Below are 20,003 nucleotides of genomic sequence, written 5' to 3'. Positions count from 1 at the left end.
ACAGTTTCTACAGATAGGTCATGCTTATCAACATTTGTATTGGTTTTGAAAGGATATAAACTCACTTCCTCATATATTTATTTATATTCTGCCCTTCAGGGTGACTAACATAAACAATATACCCATTACAGAGTTTAATATAACATAAAATGTAAAATACCTAAAGTACAAAATAAGAATAAAATTATAAAATATTGAGCACAGACCAAAACCACCTCATCATCTTTCCCCAGAGCAAGATCCTGTTGTTGATTAGCTAAATTTTCATTCTATTGGTCTATATACTGAGGAAGCATTGTGAAGAACTCACAATATTTTGTGACCTTTGACTTTGGCAAATAAAAATTGGCAAACAATCTAAAACAATCTAAAAATTGGCAAACAATCTGTGGCGTTTTTCCTTCAGTCAACAGCTATGTTTGATTTTTTAAAAAAACCAGTAACAAGCAGTAACAATAAAGAAACATAAAATGTACCCTTTGAACTTAAAAAGTGCATAGCAATTTTTTGATAGCTCTCTCTTCAACGTAGCTTCCTGTGGAAACTCTGAGTCTTCAGAGGACACCTCTTTGGTGATGGTTTTTCCATATACTGTATGACGAAGACATACATATTTTCATATTTTGCTTGCATTTGTTATGTTGACTTACTTTTCAGTATTTCTTAGTACGCTGTTATTGTTACAGAGACTTTCTGGTTTTATCCAGTGGTGATTTATTGTTAATAAAATATTTGGTTCAAGTTCTCTTAGCAGCACCTTCTCTAAGCATTTCTTTCTTTTTCTTTTTCAAAGCTGCCTGCCTGACTTACCTTGTTTGATGAGTGCAGTGAAGTTCAGACAGTCCTAAGAAGGCTAAAAGCATCTCAGGGCATTGGTATCTGAATCATTCAAGGGACAGAAAGCAAAGGAGTGCAGAATGCTAATTCATGGAACCAACTCACTGACCCTCTGCTAGTTCCATCCTACTATCTGCCAACCAGATCTGTGCTGAAAACAGACAGTGACCTGAAATCTAGTGGAATAACCTCAACAGGAGAAGAAGGGCAGGGGAAAAGTGACCAGCAGGGGAAGGGTTCAGCACTATTTTGTCTATTAATTGGGGAGCTTTGTGCCTGACTTACCCCAACATTTGGGGAGGGGCATCCCCTCCCCGCTCTAATCATAACTGCCCATGTTTCCAAGAAAGAAGATGCAACTGGACCTTTTTTACATGCCACAAGGAAGAACACTTACACATCACTGAAAACAAGGAAATGCACCTGCAAGAGGACAAAGCAGGATGTAGAATTGCATGTGCTAATGTAGACATCTAGATACAAATGCACAAATAATTACTGTAAATTAAAAAACAAATGGGGGGAAGACTGAGGCCAGGGGACTTGTTTAGGTGGCAAGTACAGTATCATCATCATCTGAGAACTGCAGAGCTAGAAGGGGCCCTATGGATCAAGTCCAGATCATGTAAGGAGGCACAGTGGGGAATTGAACTCCCAACCTCTGGCTCCATGGCCAGATGTCTAAATCACTGAGCTATCCCACAGTTTGCTTAGTCTCCTGTCAAGAAGCTAAGCGGTGGCCCAAACCCTGTTCATCTAACTTTGTGTGGTGGAAACTGATGGAGTCATCAGCGCACACCATTAACATTTATTCTGATGAATTAAATGGTTCCTATTCCTCTCTTTTAGGTTCTGAGGCTCTCTAGGGCTCCCATTTGCCCTGGAGAAGTCTTTGGGAGCCTTCGGACAGTTGGGTGAGGTGGAGATTTTAATCACCAAAAATTGCTGCTGGATCACTGCTGCTGTGATCAGGATCAACTGGCGATTTTTTCGCAATTGAAATATCACACTCAGATCCAAGTCCCAAGACTCCCAAAGGCTTCCTTAGGGCAAAAACGGGTGCTAGGGAGCCTCTGAACTTAAACTTGGGGGCTAGGAAGCATCTAACTACAGTGGTGCCTCGCAAGACAAATGGCTCACAGGACAAAAAAACTTGCAAGACAAATGGTTTTGGCAATGGGGGGTTGATGACTCGCAAGACAAATGTTCTTATGGCTGTGCTTCGCAAGATGAATGTTTTCCGTTTTTTGTTCCTGCCTCCTGTTTGCTGATTTTTAAATGCTTTTCTATGATGTTTAAAAAGTAAAAGTTTTTTGATTGAAATTTTTAAAATCATCTGCACAATATGTATGGCTTTAAAGAGCACTTAATAAACCCTTTGTAAACCAAATTTGACTTTGTTCTGACATTTTTTGCCCATAGGAACGCATTAATTAGATTTCAAAGCATTCCTATGGGAAAACGCGTTTCGCAAGATGAACTTTTCACAAGACGACATTAACTGCGGAACAAATTAAATTTGTCTTGTGAGGCACTGTAATTTAAAATAAATTTTAGCAGCATGAGCAGATGACATAATCTGTTTATGCCACACAAATTTATATGAGCAAGATTTGGGGCATTGATAAGTAACTTCAAGCCCCCGTTTTCATGTGTGCTATTTGCTGTCAAGTTGGAACTGACTTATGACCCCAATCAGGCTTTCCAGGTTAAGTGAGATATTTCAGGAGGGTTTTTTTATAAGGACCATACTCCTCATGGTGATTTTCCATTGTGGAGCAATGATTTGAACCCATGTCTCCTGAGTCTAAGTTCATCACTCTAGGACTCTCTTATGTCCTAGTCTCACTCCATCCATTACACCACATTGAGTATCACCTCTTTTTATATGCCTAACTAATATTCAAACCTGACTTAAACAGGATGGTCCTTCAGACAAGAGTTTTCCAGTAAAAATACATACAAAAATGAAACTGGGCACTCATTCATTAAGCCTACCAAGACTCACTGAACAAGATAAGACCCATGGGAAGGCTTTTTGCCCCACTTCCCTAAGTTGGTCTTAGATATTGTTTGTGAGAGAGCCAAAGCACGGAAATTACAGAACTGGAATACAACTGCTAGAATCCTGACGGGGATGGCTAATATCCCTGTTGGCCTTGGGATTCCAGAGGTGGTAGCCCAAAAACATTGTCTGAGGAAGTGGCCTTGCCCACAAAAGCTTATATATTAATATATAGCTGTTAGTCTTTAAGGTGCCACCATGCTTTTGCCTTCTTCTTTTTTATTTTTCTTTTGTTTTGGCCTGATATGTTAGCACAGAATAACAGCATGACCTCTTCTAAAACTTCAGAAAAAGAAATTTATCTGAGCTCTGGTGAGAACTTCAAAGGAAGGTGTAGAAAGAATGATCACGCATGATACTGCATCCCCTGTAGTGTGGCTACAGGCCAGATGACGTCCAGCACCAGCAGGGCGTTATGAACTCCCCTGTGTGCCCCTGAGGATAATGACGGATAATTTATGTATATAAATTATACATTTATGCATAATCACTATGTGGGATTCCTTCCTTTCTATCTCCTTTTTTTCTTGAAATATTTGTGCCAGCAAAAAATAAAATAAAAAATAAAAAATAAAAAAACCTTAAAATTATCATGGAATTTATATTTTTCACCCATTGTAAAATGTAGGGCATCTATTTTAATTTTCCTTCAGCTAATTAATAAACATGAAATTTTTAAAAGAAGGGAAAGTGCTAGATTGTATTATGCAGCCTGGCTTTTCTACAGCATCTTCAAAATCTCATCGCTAGATGGCGGCGACCTTCACAAATTTCTAGTCAATGAATGCTTTATACTCCACATGTGAAGCCAGCCGTTTGCATTTTCCTTTATTAAATGCTGATCAAGGCTTAATGTGAATGTTTTATTTCCATCTGCAGACACCATTCGCTCATGTTATTTCTTCAAAATATTACTGAATGATTTGTCGGGAAATTAAACAGGCACGTTTTCAAGGAATGTGTTTAGAAAAGGAGCATTTACACACTTGACAATATCTACTGACTATAAAGAAAAGTTTTGCAACAAAAAACCCAAAGGAAAATCAGGACCCCAAACAATGTAAATTGGTTCCCAATCAGCTTGAGGAGAAGCCAGCTGTCTCCTGAAGCAGTGAATCTGGATCCAAACTGAATCTTGTGGTTATTAAACATCCCCAAGTACATTTAACCTTTGTGGATGGGACAAAATGGCTTATGTCATAACAAATTTATTAATCTTTAAGGTACTACAAGACCTTTTTGTCATGTATACAACAATATGTACAACAGAAAAGCATTTGTACAGCATTTGACTCGCTGCTCACTTCAGATAAAAGTGTTGGAGATTATGTAAATCATCTGGCTGCCTATCTGATACTCACCATCTGCACTGGAAAACTGGGAACACTGATGGGTCCCAAATCTGGTATTTTTGGTTCAAGAGTTGGGAAAGATTTTTTTTTTTTACTACAACTCTTTACAACTTCTACAACTCTGAGGGATTCTGGGGACTGCAGTAAAAAAAATAATAACACTTCCAAGCTCTATAGTGTCCAAGTTGATTTGGAGGTTATGTATATGGGACAGAGAATGTACAGTACACAGCTCACAATTAACACAGGTGGCATGTGCACATTCTCCATGATGTCTAGCAGATATCTGTAATGCACATTCTCCATCCAATGCTTGAAAAAAACATTCTAGAGCAGAGGCAATAATTAACATTCTTCACTAACAGCAGTCTGCACCCCATGAGTCGCCCAGCTGCTTTTTTGACCATCCGCTGGTGGTTCTGCAGTAGCCTTGTTCAGTCATTATGGAACCCACCATTGTTCACACAGTTCAAGAAAGCACCTAGCCTTGCCCACCCTATTATTGCTTTTGCCATGCAAGTAAAAATGAGGGCGAAGATGAGAGGCTCCTCCTTATGTATGGGATCTCCACATGAGTAACAACCCTGGAAAATTTCCATTCTTCCTCATGCATAGAGCCTAAACACAAGCATCAACCTCTCTTTTTCAGTGGTATTGATGCGCAAATGGAGAAAGTGACAACAAAAAGGGGCAGGGCTAAGCAGTCCTCTCTAACTGTTGACAACATTGAATAAAGACTAAATAGAAATTAAAGATCTTCCTGATATAGGTGTTTGGCATAACAATGGCTTATTTGATTCAAGTACTGCATTTTCTATGCACTGCTCTCATTTGTCCTCCATACAGATTGCAATGCCAACAATTGCTGGTTGGCTTTTGGGTATCAGACATAACAATTACACACAAGCCATTAGATTTTGTGTTTTGCTTTGCTTTGAGGCTTCCCCCCTTGTTTTGGACTCCAAATCCCAGAATTCTCCATTTTGCTTGTGCCACCTGCCAGAATCACACCTTACCTGGACAGGAAGGTGCCATGGCCTAGGACAGGCCAATCTCCAGCCTAGCTGACTGTTAGAGAAGGAGGTTGCCCTGGTGCTTGCTGGGACTTTATTTTTCAGATTTATTTGTTTGTTATTCAAAGCATTTATAGCCTGCCCTGTAACATAGGATTTCAGGGTGGGTTACAGGGGCCTATGAAATGATTTTAAAGCGAAATATGCTTAATACAATTTAAAACCAGGCATTTAAAACATAAAATTTAAACATAGGGTCCCCTATAGTGAGAAAGGTGACATATAAATAATATAAATAAAATAAAACAAAACCTGTTCAAGCCATGATTCTCAACTCCCAGTTGTTGATGTACCCATTCTGCTCTAGATCACCCTAAACTCATGCAGTGGGGGTTGCTACAACCCTAACAAATCACAGCATTTCTTCAAATATCTCTAATATTTCCCTGGTAAAGTTGTTGTGGGCATTACCCACTTCCTCAAGTGGACAGTGTAGCAAATATTAGCTGTCTTTACATTACTACAACCAGGATATGACTATTGTGTAGAGGTGGGTTTGTGAATCTTAAGCAGTGGTTTTTCTCCCTAGCTGTCCTCCACACATTGATTGTACTCTTTGAAAGGATTGATGTGCATGTGTTTTGTATGTTGCAAGACCCAGGTCATCCAGATAGAATGTGACCTTGCTCTTATATGCATAAGTTCTGTACCAAAGGTACAATCAGCGCATGAAGGTGGGCTGGGCTGTCCTGTCATGACCTTAGCTCCACCCAAAAACAGGAATTATACTGATGTTTTAGTAATCTTTACAGAACTAGCATACTCAGACAAGAATAGTAACCCCTGGTTCAGATCTCTACTCTGCTGGGAATGTTACTGAGTAATCATGTGCTAAACTGGAAAAGTTTATTTTCTGGTTGACAACACCAAGAATTCCTCAGCAACCCTGGCACTTTTCCAAGCTCCTCTCAGACTTATGCTGCCTCTCTGATCATGGAGGACCGAGATAGTCCTTTGGCTTATAGCATAGGTCAGGGAATAGGGGTAAAGTACCCCAAATGGGGTAAAAATGAAACTCCTGTGGGTAATGAGCAAAGTGCTACACCCCAAGGGAAGGACGGAAGAAAATGGAGGGAGAAAATGGAGGGAGGGTTGGTGGGTGGATGGATGTGTGTGCGTGCGTGTATGTGTGTGTGTGTGAGAGAGAGAGAGAGAGAGGGAGGGAGAGAGGGAGAGAGAGAGACTGACTCAAAACTATGAAAAAGAACAGGCAAGAAAAAGAGAAACCTTGAATTAAGGTGGGGGAGAAAAGGTCGCTTTTTAAGGTGCTGTCTAGGTTTATCATTGCTTTCCTTCCAAGAAGCAGGAATCTATGAATTTCGTGGCTAGCAAAAATTTAATGCAACTTGCTATGCACGTTGGACACCTTACTACTCCCTATACCACACCATGGCTGGAGTGCAATGTGTTCCAGCAAAAATAGTGCAGATATTTATCAAATTTGGTGCATCCTGCTAGTTCGGTACACAGCCTATGTAGATTCAATAATATTTTTAATTCAACTAATGTATGATTTCCTTGCTTTCGAATCAAGGGGGTAATGTCGGCGTATATAAATTTTTTTTGGGGGGGGGAAAGGTTAAAAAAGTTCCCTGACCCCTGGCTTATAGGCACTGATAGATCTGATCACAACTTTTAGAAGGCCTTTAAGTATCCATGCTCTCTCACACACTTGAAAAACTATTTTCCTGCTTTACTTTCATCATCCAGAAGTCGGTTTGTCAAGGCATAAAGTAATGTTACACCATTGTAAACATGCTAGGAATTTCATCCTGGCAACAAGGACTGTCAATTATGCAGTTGGTCATTTGGTTCTCACTTTGACCTGGTACACAATTTGCCAGCAGAGGTGTTTTGTGGACAGCAGTTCTGTCTCGGCTGGATTCTAGCTACCATGTTCATAACATTGAGTTATACCCTCATAGCGACAGAACAGCAGCCATTGAAGGTTCTCTTATGCACAATTATATGAAAAAAGATTGTCTGAAGAAAGTGAATAATCAAAAGTACAATTAGGAGATATTTGTTGAGCATAAGTAGTTACGTTCACATGAAAACTACCCCAAAATTAGTGATTTTAAAACTGCTTACAGATATATACTCCGTTAAAGTTAGTGGCCTAGCAAATGTAGCTTTAGCTTTCAGATCTGTCTGGATGAACATTTTAATTTCAGTAAGTATTATAACCAGGGAGATTTGTTTTAGACACAGCAAAATTCATGCAAGCAAAGTCACTTTGGCAAAGAAATAGCATACAGTCAATGTGTTGATTGCATGTTCAGTTGGATTGGCTATGTGATCATGCACTGAAAAACCATGAGCAACTGCGTCTGTTCTGTAGAAAAGAAACATGCTGGAATGTGTGTGTGCATTTACAAGTAGTTAATTGTGTGCTGTCAAGTAGTTTTCAACTCATAGTGACCCTCATAGGTGTTTCTAGGAGTGAAGTACTTAAAAGTTATTCATTTGTCCCTCCTTCCGATACTGCTCTAGGGTCATGCAGCTTGCTCCAAACCCCACTGGTGGCGAGACATGTAACTTTATCAGCCACACACAGTGTGGGTGATATTGTGTGGTGGCTTTCCTGGGAGGTACAGTAGGGGGTTAAACCTCTAGTCACCACCACCCCTGACTCCACACTTGAAACCACTGAGCTACACCAGAACATTTGCAACTAACATAGCGTATTATTTTATTTATTTATTTATTTATTTATTGGACTTATATACCACCCCATAGCGCTACAAGCACTCTCCGGGCGGTTTACAATTTTTAATTATACAGGCTACACATTGCCCCCCCCCCCAGCGAGGTGGGTACTCATTTTACCGACCTCGGAAGGATGGAAGGCTGAGTCAACCTTGAGCCGGCTACCTGGGATTTGAACCCCAGGTCGTGAGCACAGTTTTAGCTGCAGTACAGCGTTTTAACCACTGCGCCACGAGGCTCATTTTCAGAAACAACAAAGGAATAAGGATTGGGATTCCATCACCACCACATTTTGTAATTGATTTGAGGGACCTTAGCAACATTAATGTTCACTTCCATATAATAAGCTGTAACTACACCCAATTACTCAACTGTTAATAAAAAGATTTGATAATATGTAATACTAGACCATTTTATGTTTATGTTTAATCATTTCTGGCTAGTAACAAATGAGATGGATTGACTTCCTAAAGGAAGCAACAGACTTGAGTTTACAAGAGCTGAGCAGGGCTTTTGAAGACAGATCACTTTGGAGATCTCTCTCTCTCATGGTGTTTGTCATAAGTCAAGGGTGACTTGACGGCGCATAACAACAACATTCACAAATGCTGGATTATAGTGGAAAACATAACCTCTGCAAAACATATTACACGTCAAGATTTTTGGCATGCCAGAATAATTACAAAGCATTTTCTAATTAGTGTATTAAAATTATTCTCTTTAATAATGAACTTGATTCAGGTTAAGTGAAACAGATTTATATGGAAGATTAATTCCAGCAAAATTAAGGTGCACAATGAGGCAGGATTAACTGGCTCAGGTAAACCATATTGGCTCATCAGTCACTCTTGCCTAATATTATGGAAAATGCAAAAAAGAAAGAAAAGAAAAGAAAAAAGTGCACCCTTGGTTGTTGTAGGTTTTTCAGGCTGTTTGGACGTGTTCTGGGTTTTTTTTTCTTCCTAACATTTAGCCAGTTTCTGTGGCCAGCATCTTGAGAGGACAGGAGTTAGAACTCTGCTGGCCACAGAGACTGGCAAAATGTTAGGAAGAAAAACCTCCAGAACATGGGCAAACAGCCCAAAAAACTTACAACCATCAGATCCCAGCCGTGAAAGCCTTCGAGAATGCAATGTGCACCCTCTTTGAATTCCACGGTTTTACGTATCAGGACATAATAAAAATCATCTGGTCTTCAGCAGGTCTGAAAATTAGGTAAACACAACAATGAATGAACAACACATGACATATTACACCGAGTCATGATTTGTTGTACACAAAAAAAATTAAAAGCTAAAATGGGAAAGCCGTGTGAAAAACTGAGTACACCTTATGATTTAGTAGCTTGTAGAACCACTTTTTAGCAGCAATGACTTGGAAGTAATTGTTTTCTTTATGACTTTATCAGTCTCTCACTTTGTTGTGGAGGAATTTTGGTCCACTCTTCGTTACAACATTGCTCCAGTTCATTGAGGTTTGAGGGCATTTGTTCATGCACAGCTCTCTGAAGGTCCTGCCACAGCATTTCAATCCAGTTAGGTCTGGACTTCGACTGGGTCATTGCAACACCTTGATTCTTTTCTTTTTCAGCAATTCTGTTGTAGATTTGCTGGTAATTGCTTGGGATCATTGGCCTGATGCATGACCAAATTTTGGCCAAGCTTTTTAGCTGTCAGACAGATGCCCTCACTCTGGACTCTAGAATACTTTGGTATACAGAGGAGTTCATGGTTGACTCAGTGACTGCAAAGTGCCCAGGTCCTGTGGCTGGAAAACAAGCCCAAATAATCATCACTCCACCACAATGCTTGACAGTTGGTATGAGCTGTTTGTGCTGGTATCTGTGTTTGGTTTTCACCAAAAAACATGCTGTGCATTATGGCCAAACACCTTCACTTTGGTCTCCTCTGTCCAAAGGATGTTGTTTCAGAAGTCAAACCTAAGCCGTGCTGTCATGTTCTTTTTAGAGAGAAGAAGCTTTCTCCTGGCAACCCTTCCAAACAAACTAGACTTTTTCAGGCTTTTTCTAATTGTACTTTCATGAACTTTAATATTTAACATGCTAACTGAGGCCTGTAGAGTCTGAGATGTAACTCTTGGTGTTTTTGTTTTGTTTTGGTTTGGTTTTTGTTTTGTGTGTGTGTGTGTGTGTGTGTGTGTGTGTGTGTGTGTGTGTGTGTGTGTGTGTGTGTGTGTGTGTGTGTGTGTGTGTGTGTGTGTGTGTGTGTGTGTGTGTGTGTGTGTGTGTCCATTCTTGGGAACATTGGCAACTGTCTTGAATGTATTCCACCTTTGAAATATCTTCCTCAGTTAGTTATGGATTTTAAATCGTTTGGAAAGGGTCTTATAACCCTTCCCAGATTGATGGGCAGCAACAATTGCTTCTTTACAATCACTCCTGATGTGTTTCGTCCTTGGCATTGTATTAATACACACCTGAATGCTCCAGACCAGCAAACTGCTAAACGTTTGACTTTTATAGAGTTGCTGGCACTTGCTGATGATCAGTTACTCAAGAGTATTTGGTTAGCAGCACCTGGTTGCTACTTAGCCTTTCAATTTCTATGGAAGCAATAAGGGTGTGCTTAATTTTTCACACATGGATTCTCCATTTTGGCTTTATTTTTGTTAAATAAACCATGACACGGTAAAACCATAGAATTCAAAGAGAGTGTACCTTCTTTTTTACATGACTGTATCTTCCACACTGTGAAGTGCAGGGTAAGGATGCTAAAACCGAACTATATAGACAACAATATGAAGAGAGCACAGTGTATGTCTAAACAGTGGCAGGGGCAGATCGGTGGACAGCAGTGGCAACCCAGGTGAGGGTGACATGGGGGTGCCAGAGTCATATATGCTGTTCTATTATAACTGTTATCAAGATGTCAACTTACACTGGCAACATTTGCAGGCTGCTATGAGGAACCGTTATTTTTATATGGATTTTTAAAAATAATATTACAAGTTATTCAGAGGGTTGCAGCATTATTAAATGTAATTTTGTACACTAGACCAAAGATGCTAGAAAACTGTTTGTTCTATAAAATTCTATGAAGTCCCTGCTCTTGTTACATTATTTGCTATGACTGCCTGTAATTGTGAAGATTATGAGAACTAAAGAGTCAACATTAATACCTAGGAAAGACAGAGCCCTTTCAAGATTAAGGTTGCTCTTTTAGGGAGGAATGATTTTCAGTCCAGGATCTCTGCAGGTGCCTCAGAGGGCAAAAGACAACACACAAAAGCAGGAACTACACATTTACAAATAATTAAGAGTAAGCTTTTTACTGGAGGTTATCTGCAAACAGGTGGGAAGCAGCCAAAGACTCGTGTTCTGTTTTAATGTTGATCCTTCACATTAAAGCAGGGTGTGGAGCAGCCACTTTCCCACCAGTTGGCCATTGCAGGTAGACTCCCCAGATCCTGACAGCGCTGGGTTTGAGACAGCAGCTCCCCCACTTGACGTGTAACAAAAATGGAGGCACTGGAGCTGCACCAGCCCCAGAAAGCAATGACGTCATCAGTTTGTCCATGCCAAAGTAGCCAGGAAGCCCCCTAGTGGTGGCTCATGGTGACGCTGTTACCCAGGAGCTCTGTACAGTGAACTCTTGACTTACAGACAGCTCAACTTACAGACTTTTCGAGTTACAGACTTCTCTGGCCGCAAAATTTAGATTCAACTTGCAGCCAGAGAATCGACCTACAGACCAGCGAAAACCCAAAATGGAACAAAAATGGAACAAAAACAGCCGGTTACGGGATTAATCGGTTTTCAATGCATTGTAGGTCAATGGAGACTCAAATTACAGACTTTTCGGCCTGCAGCCACAGTTCCAATACGGATTAATTTCATAAGTAGAGGGTTCACTGTACTGTATTAGCCGCATGCCAAGGACTCTGTTGCCCCAACCCTGATCCCGTCATCAGCCAGGAAGCCTCCCAAATACTGGCCAGCCAGAGCGGAACCTCTAATGCAATTTTTAAAAGTGCACACTGGTGCCATTTTACAACTGCAGCAGGGCTGCCATTGTGTGCAGCGACAGTAACTACAAATTCCCTTCACAATTTCTCAGGAGTTTAGATACAGCCTAAGACTTCCTGCTGGAAGCTTTCATATCCCTTTGATCCACCTTCTATGACTAAAAAGATATCACTTCAGAATACCCAATATATACTGAAATCTAAATAACGCTTGCTATTATTGTGTCATAAACCTCTTATTTTCCAATAACAGGAGGTCCTTACCTTTGCGGTTTTTCATTTTGTTTAGAAGATTCCCCAGACCCTCTAGGAAGGTCACCAATCTCTACCCAGCTAGACAATCTTTGTAATAAACTATTTATAAAACATTAGCTATGATACTCTTTTACTTTCTCTTTTACGTTCTGATTTGGTCCACGTCTTCTCCAGCACATGGTTTTTCCTGTAAGCTAATCTACAGATTGAGCTTGATAGTAAAATACTATCCCCTGAATAAGCCATTAATTATTGAATTATCAGTCAACCTGCAACCTTGTGTAAAATTTATAACCTGTATTCTATGCATGATTCTATATATCTGTGGGTACCTATAATATTATCCATGACCTATAAACTATAGGCTGTGGTCACACTGCAATAAGAACTGAATTTAAGCATAATTTAAATTGATTTAGATTTTATCATTCACACAACACAATGGCTGCAAAGTGAGTTTTTTCCAACTGGCTAGCAGGGACTTTTCAAAATATTTCACTTCTAAAATTGATACTATTCAATGAGATTTTGTGGAAATGGGTCAATTTCAGCAGTGTAGATGCCAAAACTGGTTTAAATCATCAGAAATAAATCGATTTCCATTCAGTGCATGTGAAGGCAGGGACCAATTTAAATACAGTACATGTGACTTGAACTTGATTTTTTAAAAGTTTGAACAGGAATCTATTCAAATTGCCAGTGTGACCACAGCCTCAGAGTAAGGGAAACTTTATATCTTAAAAGCACAAAAGCGCTCCTAACATTCTATAATGCAACATTTTGTTGCACATCACTATTTGTTACTTATCTATACAAACTTGTCAATGCATCTGGCACATTACGAATGACAGGTTACAGATTCAAAGGATTTATACTCTAGCATTTGACATGTGAGGAATTAATGCAACAAATGTTAAAAACATGTGCAATCTACAAAGGTAGTGCTTGTGAAAGAAGCCAGAGGAAAAGGGCTTATTGAACTCAACACAAAGAAACTTAAAAGATAGCAATATAGAGGATAAGAAATATAGGGTAACATTGAAGCTCCTGATGCTTTTATTGACATCTGTGTACCGTTCCTTGCAAATATATACTGTACACTTCAAGGAAGCTGCACTGCCAACAGACTGATTAACATTCAAAACCGTGCACAAAGAAAAAGGAGGTGGTAAAAAATGGATTTGTGTGTCAACATTTGTCAAAAGGGGTCTGAGGTAGAGAAGAGACAATATGAAGTTCAGATGTTCAGTTGCTCAGATCGCATGGAGGACAATTCGCCTAGGTTCACTTTCAGAATCCATAAAACAGGCTTTCTGGGTGCCATACTGTCCCATGTAACATTCCCTGACAGTCACAACACAAGCCAGAACAAAGCATGTTATAAATCAGATGTTTAGACATCTCAGATGGAGAAATACTACTACTTGCTTTCATTTCTCCATTGGCAAAGTAATTCATATATTCATACACAAGAGGGAGTCCTTCTTTTGAAGTAAATTATTGTTTATGTGGCAAACATAATGCGCAGAGAAACATTATGATGCAGAGAAAGTCCATTACAATTACCACTCTGTTTTGAACATTTTAGTCCTAACCGTAAGAATGTTGATAATTATCATGATAATAATAACAGAACAAACACTATTTTGTTTTCCTTCTTCATTCTAGTATTTGCAGAATACTTAAACTGAAACAAAAACTGGTGGAGACAAAGAATAAATATTGTACAATGCTGTGCAAGTCTGTTCAGAAATAAATGTCACACAGTTCAATAGGATGGTCTCCCAGCTAAGGGTGTGATCAGACAGGTATTTGGCTTGCTGTGGGTACAGGTTGGTTCACACCTTTTTATAGTGATCACACAACATATTTACCAAAGTAAACCAAATTATCCCCATTAGTGTTCCTACCTTCACCTTTCTGGCCCCTGTAAAGGGCTTCTACTTGGTGTGGGAGGACTGCTCTGGTTTGGTCAGTTTCCAACACATGTGATCGCTGGACCAAAAGTGGCCCTTCCCTTAATGTGCCAATATTGTGATGTGGGTTAATAACAGAGCCTCCTCATGATGTTGATAAATTAATCACTTCCTCAGTTCCATGGACGGGCCAAGGAAGTATTCATTTTTAAAAGTATGTATAAGGGCAGTAAATATGGGCTGCACCACTTTAAAGACAGAAAAGACTTTTGTTGTTGTTGTTGTTTAGTCGTTAAGTCATGTCCGACTCTTCGTGACCTCATGGACCAGACTAATAAAAGCAAATGTACATTTTGACAGCAGACCAATTGACAGCAGGCGGTGTTCTAACACACATTTTATTTCTGTTAGTATTTTAGGTTTTTAAAGTTATGTAAGCACACATACACTGCCCTTATGCACACTTAATTCTTTTCCCCACTTCCTGAAACAGAATTGTACTCAGAGGGTGATGATTAATGGCTCCTTCTCCAACTGAAAGGAGGTAACAAGTGGGGTACCCCAAGGCTCAGTCCTGGGCTCAGTGCTATTCAATATTTTTTATTAATGACCTGGATCAGGGGATACAGGGAATGATAATCAGATTTGTGGGTAACACAAAATTGGGTGGAATAGCTAACACCCTGGAAGACAGAAACAAAATTCAAAATGATCTGGGTAGGTTTGAGCACTGAGCTGAAAACAACACAATGAAATTCAACAGGGATAAGTGCAAAGTACTGTACCTAGGAAAAACAAAACAAACACACAGGTACAGGATGGTGAATACCTGGCAATACTACGAGTGCAAAGGATCTCAGAATTGTAGATCATAAGCTGAACATGAGCCAACAGTGTGGTTCCAAAAAGGTAAATGCCATTTTAGGTTGAATTAACAGAAATATAGTCTCCAAACCCTGTGAAATACTAGTTCACCTTTATTTGGAACTGGTTAGACCTCATCGTGAGTACCGTGTCCAGTTCTGGACACTGCACTTGAAGAAGGATGCTGACCAACTGGAACAAATTCAGAGGAGGGCAACAAGAATGATCAGAAGGACTGAAAACCCTGTAAGGAAAAGACTGAAAGAACTGGGCATGTTTAGATTAGATTAGGCATCCTTCTGTCTCAAGAGACTATGGTAACCTGCTCTGTATGGAGGACTTGGGACAGCGTCTAGTGTGGCTGAGAAGGCCAGTTTGAGAGTGACAATCCCTTCCACTCTGAAGACAAATACAATCTGTCCCCTGTCCCTGAATTTGCTGGTTTTGGGACTGCCTCTTTGCCTCGGCCTGCTCTTCAAAATGGGAGAGGCCATGAAGCACCACCTGCCTCCAGGGTGAATGCTCAGGTGTCAAGGTTTCTCATCTGTCGAGGTCCATTCCTAAGGACTTCCGATCCTGCTTGAAGATATCCTTGCAATCGCAGCTGTGGTCTCCCTCTGGGGAGGTTTCCCTGCACTAATTCTCCACAAAGGAGGTCTTTTGGAATCCGACAATCAGCCATTCCCATGACATACCCAAGCCAATGTAGACATCACTGTTTCACTAATGTAAACATGCTAAAAATTCCAGCTCGATCTAGGACTACTCTATTTGGAACTTTGTCCTGCCAGGTTATACCAAAAATCGGTTCGCGACAACGCATATGGAATGTGTTCAGCTTCACCTCCTGCCATGCACAAAGGCTCCAGGACTCACTGCAGTACAGGAGGGTGCTCAGGACACAGGCTCTATAGACCTGGATCTTGGTATATGCCGTCAGCATTTTGTAAAGCCATACTCTCTTTGTGAGTCTAGAGAACATGGCAGCTGCTTTCCCAATGCATTTATCCAGCTCAACATCTAGGGAGAGAGTGTTAGAGATCGTTGAGCCAAGGTACACAAAGTCATGAAGAACCTCTAATTCTTGCATGATGGTAATAGAGGGAGGTGAGTCATCCCGCAACAGCTAATAGTCCAAGCAGGTGGGAGGCACAGCACAAACACACACATTTTAGACACCCCTGACCTCTGTATGACAGCAGGCAGAGAAGGAAAGATGGACAACCAGGCAGGGGATCTAGAAGCAAGAGAAGCAGGAGTTGCTTGATACCCCTGACAGACTGAGGTACAGAAACCTTTGGCTAAATTAATCACCAGGAGTGGGCAAACACGCCAATGGCCCTCTTCCAAGAGTGCTCCCCATTTCAGCTGACAAGTCTCTCCAAGGGGATTTAGGAAAGAGCACAGGAAAATGTACTCAGGGATGAAGGAGGGGAAATCCCCAAACTGTGAACCAGCCATTGTCTTACAGAATAGAAAAATAGCTAACTCTCAGCTGTATGTTCAATTTCTGGTAAATTACAATGACAGCTGCAAATCTTTTCAAGCCTCATAGGCTTGAAAAAAATTTATATATGCTCAAATAATTTTATATACAATAAGGTTTCAACAATAGGGAAAGCCAAAAGGCATGACAAATGTTGATTTCCACTGGGGTCTTTCCATTGTTACCTCTCTTACAAATGTTTACAACAGCCATCAGTCTGAATTGGCTAATGATTGTTCTGAGTTTCAACAGCCTCCCACATTAACACTTCTCCAAAGCTTTCCTTCATGGCATCTTTTAAAGAAGTTGCCTTTGTTTTGAAGTCTCTTTTCAATACTGAGCTAAAGAAAAAAACATTTATCTTTGGGCCACTGAGCCCCATTTTGATCCTATGTAGTGCCATAATCTCAGCACTCTTATCTAGAAGCTTTCAGGAGAACATTAGTTAGGAAGCACCAGTTTTTAAATTGAAAAACAGACTGTATCTGCCTACAAAATTCCAAAACAACTGTGAGCTTGAAATATTCGCTATGGGCAACATCCTTGATCTCAGGGAGTAAAGAATCATCCCATGTTGTGTTTAACAGAGGGCTGCTTTGCATTCTCATCTTACAGACAGAGATTTCATTATGAGGGTGTTGCCGCCTGGTGCCTTGGATGAGATGCCTGAGGTCCTGGCTCCCTGACCTCCAGTAGGGACAGGAGAGGGATGGTGCCTGTGAGAGAGCTGGCTGATGAGATGCAGCAGATGTTACATCATGCAAAGGGAGGAGGAGCACCCACTTGAAGCCAGATGCCATGCTGATGATGAAAGTGCCAGCCAAAGAGACAGAGGAGGTTCCAGGAGGAGGAGAGGAGCAGGAACCAAAACCTCCTGCTTGGCTTTACCAGCTGTCGAAAGGTCTCAAACCAGGGCCATGATGAGAGAGGGCATTCCCTGCCTCCACCTCCCCAGCTGGATCCCCCATTCACCAGCCAGCATGCGATCTTCTCCTCTTCCTCTTTGGCTGTTCAGCCAGTCTCCGGCAGGAGGAGAGGCTTCCCTACCTCTCCTCCTTGGTTGATCACCCACTCAGACAAGGAGGCAGGACAGGCAAACCTGTGCTCCTGCCGGGGACTGGTTGAACAGCCAAAAAGGAGGAAGAGAGGAGTGCACTCCGACTGGTGAGTACAGTAGGTCATTGGCCAGGGAGGTGGAGGAGAAGAACATGCATCACCTATGGTGACACGCATATGAACCAGCATGAACCTCTAAGCTGAGGTTTATGCCTGTTTCAGGCAGGACTCATACTTTCCTTTTTCTTTCAGAGAGTAGGACTCTCTGGACATCTTGTGGCTTTAACAGGAGACCCTCTTGAAAGGACATGGTTAATGCAGGGAATGGAACCCTCCAGGAAGCTCTCAGAGGTAGTAAAGGACAGTATTCCTATTTCTTTCGGTTCTTTAATTGCAATAAAGTCTGTTCCTGGAAATTTTCCCAACCTGGGGCCCATGGAATTATCGCTGAGACTTGGCTGCCATTGACACCACCAGGGGTGGATCTGGTGGCACTCACAATCATCTTCAGAGCCATAGACACAGCCACCTTGTGCATCTTTCATTGTTGTTGTTCCATCTGTGGAGAAGATGGAAAATGGAGAGGAAACAGTGAGGATATTCTACCCAATTGCTCCTATGTTTGCCATCATTTGAAAACTCTGAACATATTAAAATGCCTGTACAGTGGTGCCTCGCACAACGAGCGCCTCGTAGAGTGATGAATTCGCTCTACGAGGACGCTTTTGCGATCGCTACTGCGATCGCACAGCGATGGCCCCAATGGGCGAAAATCGTAGAGCGAAGGTCGGTAAGCGGTTCGCTTACCGACCTTCGCTTTGCGACCCGCCGATCAGCTGTTCCGTGGCTTCAAAATGGCCGCCGGAACAGCCAAAAGGGCCGGGTGCAGCATTTTCGCGCCCTTGGTAAGCAAGGGGAGGGCGCGAAAACGCTGCCGGAACAGCCGAAATGGCTGCGCGCAGCGTTTTCGCGCTCTCCCCTTGCTTACCAAGGGCGCGAAAACGCTGCACCCGGCCCTTTCGGCTGTTCCGGCGGCCATTTTGAAGCCGCGGAACAGCTGATCGCAGCCATTCTCATGCCCTCATTCAGCGAGGGGAGGGCGCGAAAATGGCTGCCGGACCCCAGAGGCATCGCTGAACGGTGAGTTTTCAGCCGATTTGGAACGCATTAAACGATGTTTAATGCGTTCCAATGGGCTTTCCCATCCCGCTCAGCGATGTTTCACACAGCGAGGGTTAATCCGGGACGGATTAACCTCGCTGGGCGAGGCACCACTGTATTTGTATTCTGAATGTTCTCCCATGATACTATGAGTCTTCAGATTCTCTTCTGCACAACATTTTTGGTCATGGGTCTTATTATTTTTCAAGACTACCAGAGTGATGCTCCATGCTAAATAAAAGTTCTAGGGTAACAAAACTACTCAACCCTCTCTCATGCATTAAATACACATCTGAGGGAATATCAGGAATACACTTGTACCTTGTACATGCTATTGTACCTGTCAGCCTTGCCTCTCCAGTGGCTATAAGTTTAACTCTTAGAAGTCACCATACAGGCATACATAGAGCTCCTTCGCTAGATTATCCAATATTCTCACTTGAGTGAAGGAAACTAGCCCACACACCTTCACATAAATAGATGTTCATAGACTTTTCCTCACTAACACAGCATACTCGATTGCTGGAATGTGTTTAGTATGCATATTGGCATGTGAAGTGTGAAGTGAGCAGGTATTTCCATCACTCTCCCTCCTATCTCTACTGAACATGTGAGAAGTTCATTTGAATATCCATTGTTTACAAATGTGGGGAAGCACAAGTAGCAGAGAGAAATTCCATGATCTAGTTAAAACTCATTGTGATTGCATTCCATGGGGTGAGGGGATGGAATTTAGTTACAAGTAACTTGTCCCTCAACTAGCTTATTAGGATTAGATTTAGAAGAAATCAGGGTCATGACTAGTTTCACCATTTCTTTTTTCAGCACATATTGTTTCCCTTCCAAGTTTTTTTTTACACAGAATGTTACTTGGAAATGTGTTGAGAGAATAGTGAGAGACAACGGCTATTTCACATGCAAGCGCCATGTCCTAAAAACATCTTATGAGAAAGTGCCCCTCATTATCTGTATTTTATTTTACTTCAAAGCAAGGTGAGAATTTGAGGTTTGAAGAAGAAAGTCATAATGTATAGGTGCTTTGTGAGAATACAAAGGGAAACGTTATCATCCCTCAGTACTTTTCATAGAGTCCTGTGAAATAAAATGAGATAAGAATTGTAAAGCTCTTTGTATGTGGGAAAATGCAGTAGAAGTATATTTCATAATGATAAGGTTAGAGAAATGCACTAGATTTGTCTAAAGGGCTTAATATAACTCCAGCTTTCCATCCAGAATGGTGCATTT

At 41.2% G+C, this 20,003-nt stretch overlaps 1 long non-coding RNA gene across 1 annotated transcript in view; it reads right to left on the bottom strand.

The window, feature by feature from the left end:
- LOC140705446 (uncharacterized) overlaps positions 1–20,003 on the bottom strand; it is a 296,805-nt gene that overhangs the window by 248,180 nt on the left and 28,622 nt on the right. The gene's annotated exons all lie outside the window — the stretch shown is intronic.

This window comes from Pogona vitticeps, chromosome 3, assembly GCF_051106095.1.
Source record: "Pogona vitticeps strain Pit_001003342236 chromosome 3, PviZW2.1, whole genome shotgun sequence".
Classification (NCBI taxonomy): domain Eukaryota; kingdom Metazoa; phylum Chordata; class Lepidosauria; order Squamata; family Agamidae; genus Pogona; species Pogona vitticeps.
Note: the sequence above shows the minus strand (reverse complement) of the source record. Positions and strands in the feature narration are given on the sequence as shown.